The 4,677-nt window shown below is 35.8% G+C and overlaps 1 non-coding gene across 1 annotated transcript; it reads right to left on the reverse strand.

Annotated features, from left to right (window-relative positions):
• Positions 1-4,232: 4,232 nt before the first annotated feature.
• Positions 4,233-4,305, reverse strand: TRNAA-AGC (transfer RNA alanine (anticodon AGC)). Its single transcript has one exon. It is a non-coding gene; the product is annotated as a tRNA-Ala (tRNA).
• Positions 4,306-4,677: the final 372 nt, after the last annotated feature.

Raw genomic sequence — 4,677 nt, forward strand, 5'->3', positions numbered from 1 at the left:
AAATCCCCCTATTTCAACCCTTTTATAACTGGATTGATTTGACCCCATCATGACTAAGATATTTTCACACCATTACAAAATTCTCAATTCACAGGGTATAATCCTGTTATATCTTACTTTGCACAAGTTCATATTATAGTGTCCATTTGTAAGAAATGATCCAAGTTAGAAACTTTTAAGCAGTTTAAGTTCAGTTCTGCTGGTTCATCTTCCCTTACTGATAATATCCATTAGAAAACACTTTCACGTGTCTCTGTGGTGCAATTGCTTAACGCGTTCAGTTGTTAACCAAAAGTTTTATGGTTCAAGCCCACCCAGGGACGTGTTTAGTGTTTGTTATTCTGTGGCAGGAGGATTCTGTATTTGACAAAATTTACCTGGCCTTTGTCTTCATTTTACCTCAATACACAAACTTACATGGAAATTAACAGCTATGACTTTACTAACTCTAAATCCATGGCTTTCCAGCTAGTGTTAGATAATACTAGAAAGAACTTTACAAATTGAAAACAAGTGATTACTCCTAAGAAGATATAGAGAATAAGCTAAAAATTCACAGTGACTTTTAGCCAGAAGAATAAGAAAAATGTATTAATATATACCAGATACTGGGATCCACTGGGTTAATTCTGAGAAGTTGATACAATTATTTACAAAAGGGGTGAGTTAACCTTGCAACAGTATAGTAACACCAGTTACATCAGTTGAAATTGGACCCCTTGCAACCCGATATCACTTTTTTATGCTGCATTATGGGGCTACAGCAAATTGCTGCAAGTTTGGAGCTACCATAAGTGTGGCATAAAGTCAGTTACTCACAGGAAATGTGGTGTATCAGCTCTTTGAATCAACCCCAAATTGTTTGCATGTAATTTTCAAGACAACTATATGTAACTCAGCATTCCTCTGTGGCATCAGAAGAAAATAAAAACAGTGAAGAATTTTGGTCAGGAATGTTATTCTTCACTTGATCTATTTCAGCAAATTTTGGTTCCAAAATCTTATATGGAGAATGCGGGCATCGATGCCGCTACCTCTTGCATGCTAAGCGAGCCCTCTACCACTTGAGCTAATTCCCCTTTGATGTTAAAACTTATTTACACCACTCACACCAAGAGGACTGGATTACATTTAGAGATAACATCTCAAAAACATCCATTAGCCTCAAGTTTAGTGAAATCCCATTATCGTTGGTATTTAGTACCTTAATGATTTCATAAAATGTTTCATTTTTTATCACCTTTGTGTTGGAGACTTTGTGGGGCTGAGGAAACTGTCCCACATCTGGTGGCACTGTCCCAACTTACTTCCATTGTGGACAGAGATACATTGTCTTACTTTCCTTCTCATAGGAATTTTAATGCCCAATTCCCTATCATATTCCCTTTTATCTCATTATATTTCTGATATTCCTAAGTATACCCACAAATTTATAACACATATTAAGAGTGCTACCAAATGCCATATAGCTTTATATTGAAAAAACTCAGTTCCACCCTTCTCTATCTTTATTATAAATACAATTTGGCACATCTATCATTGTGAATACATCACCAGAATTTTTCATAACACTGCAAATAAGTTCTCATATACTTGGATCCTTGGACTAACTGAAATCCCCCTATTTCAACCCTTTTATAACTGGATTGATTCGCCCCCATCATGACTAAGATATTTTCACACCCTGACAAAATTCTCAATTTACAGGGTATAATCCTGTTATTTCTTACTTTGCACAAGTTCATATTATAGTGTCCATTTGTAAGAAATGATCCAAGTTAGAAACTTTTAAGCAGTTTAAGTTCAGTTCTGCTGGTTCATCTTCCCTTACTGATAATATCCATTAGAATGCACTTTCACATGTATCTATGGTGCAATTGGTTAGCGCGTTCAGCTGTTAACCAAAAAGTTGGTGGTTCAAGCCCACTCTGTGACGTGTTTAGTATTTGTTATTCTGTGGCAGGAGGATACTGTATTTGACAAAATTTACCAGGCATTTGTCTTCATTTTACCTCAATACACAAACTTACATGGAAATTAACAGCTATGACTTTACTAACTCTACATCCATGGCTTTCCAGCTAGTATTAGATAATACTAGAAAGAACTTTACAAATTGAAAACAAGTGATCAGTCCTAAGAAGATATAGAGAATAAGCTAAAAATTCACATTGACTTTTAGCCAGAAGAATAAGAAAAATTTATTAATATATACCAGATACTGGAATCCACTGGGTTAATTCTGAGAAGTTGATTCAATTATTTACAACGGGGGTAAGTTAACCTTGCAACAGTGTAGTAACACAAGTTACAGCAGTTGAAATTGGACCCCTAGCAACCCAATATCACTTTTTTATGCTGCATTATGGGGCTACAGCAAATTGCTGCAAGTTTGGAGCTACCATAAGTGTGGCATAAAGTCAGTTACTCACAGGAAATGTGGTGTATCAGCTCTTTGAATCAACCCCAAATTGTTTGCATGTAATTTTCAAGACAACTATATGTAACTCAGCATTCCTCTGTGGCATCAGAAGAAAATAAAAACAGTGAAGAATTTTGGTCAGGAATGTTATTCTTCACTTGATCTATTTCAGCAAATTTTGGTTCCAAAATCTTATATGGAGAATGCGGGCATCGATGCCGCTACCTCTTGCATGCTAAGCGAGCCCTCTACCACTTGAGCTAATTCCCCTTTGATGTTAAAACTTATTTACACCACTCACACCAAGAGGACTGGATTACATTTAGAGATAACATCTCAAAAACATCCATTAGCCTCAAGTTTAGTGAAATCCCATTATCGTTGGTATTTAGTACCTTAATGATTTCATAAAATGTTTCATTTTTTATCACCTTTGTGTTGGAGACTTTGTGGGGCTGAGGAAACTGTCCCACATCTGGTGGCACTGTCCCAACTTACTTCCATTGTGGACAGAGATACATTGTCTTACTTTCCTTCTCATAGGAATTTTAATGCCCAATTCCCTATCATATTCCCTTTTATCTCATTATATTTCTGATATTCCTAAGTATACCCACAAATTTATAACACATATTAAGAGTGCTACCAAATGCCATATAGCTTTATATTGAAAAAACTCAGTTCCACCCTTCTCTATCTTTATTATAAATACAATTTGGCACATCTATCATTGTGAATACATCACCAGAATTTTTCATAACACTGCAAATAAGTTCTCATATACTTGGATCCTTGGACTAACTGAAATCCCCCTATTTCAACCCTTTTATAACTGGATTGATTCGCCCCCATCATGACTAAGATATTTTCACACCCTGACAAAATTCTCAATTTACAGGGTATAATCCTGTTATTTCTTACTTTGCACAAGTTCATATTATAGTGTCCATTTGTAAGAAATGATCCAAGTTAGAAACTTTTAAGCAGTTTAAGTTCAGTTCTGCTGGTTCATCTTCCCTTACTGATAATATCCATTAGAATGCACTTTCACATGTATCTATGGTGCAATTGGTTAGCGCGTTCAGCTGTTAACCAAAAAGTTGGTGGTTCAAGCCCACTCTGTGACGTGTTTAGTATTTGTTATTCTGTGGCAGGAGGATACTGTATTTGACAAAATTTACCAGGCATTTGTCTTCATTTTACCTCAATACACAAACTTACATGGAAATTAACAGCTATGACTTTACTAACTCTACATCCATGGCTTTCCAGCTAGTATTAGATAATACTAGAAAGAACTTTACAAATTGAAAACAAGTGATCAGTCCTAAGAAGATATAGAGAATAAGCTAAAAATTCACATTGACTTTTAGCCAGAAGAATAAGAAAAATTTATTAATATATACCAGATACTGGAATCCACTGGGTTAATTCTGAGAAGTTGATTCAATTATTTACAACGGGGGTAAGTTAACCTTGCAACAGTGTAGTAACACAAGTTACAGCAGTTGAAATTGGACCCCTAGCAACCCAATATCACTTTTTTATGCAGCATTATGGGGCTACAACAAATTGTTGCAAGTTTGGAGCTACCATAAGTGTGGATTATAGTCAGATACTCACAGGAAATGTGGTGTATCAGCTCTTTGAATCAACCCCAAATTGTTTGCATGTACTTTTCAAGACAACTATATGTAACTCAGCATTACTCTAGGGAATCAGAAGAAAATAAAAACAGTGAAGAATTTTGGTCAGCAATGTTATTCTTCACTTGATATATTGCAGCAAATTTTGGTTCCAAAACCTTTTCTGGAGAATGCGGGCATCGATCCCGCTACCTCTCGCATGCTAAGCGAGCGCTCTACCATTTGAGCTAATTCCCCTTTGATGTTAAAGCCATTTACACCACTCACTCCAAGAGGACTGGATTACATTTAGAGATAACATCTCAAAAACATCCATTAGCCTCAAGTTTAGTGAAATCCCATTATCGTTGGTATTTAGTACCTTAATGATTTCAAAAAATGTTTCCTTCTTTATTACCATTGTGTTGGAGACTTTGTGGGGCTGAGGAAACAGTCCCACATCTGGTGGCACTGTCCCAACTTACTTCCATTGTGGACAGAGATACATTGTCTTACTTTCCTTCTCATAGGAATTTTAATGCCCAATTCCCTGTCATATTCCCTTTTATCTCATTATATTTCTGATATTCCTAAGTATACCCACAAATTTATAACACATATTTTGAGTGC

This window comes from Taudactylus pleione, unplaced genomic scaffold, assembly GCF_031769625.1.
Source record: "Taudactylus pleione unplaced genomic scaffold, aTauple2 ptg000174l, whole genome shotgun sequence".
In the NCBI taxonomy this organism is placed as follows: Eukaryota; Metazoa; Chordata; class Amphibia; order Anura; family Myobatrachidae; genus Taudactylus; species Taudactylus pleione.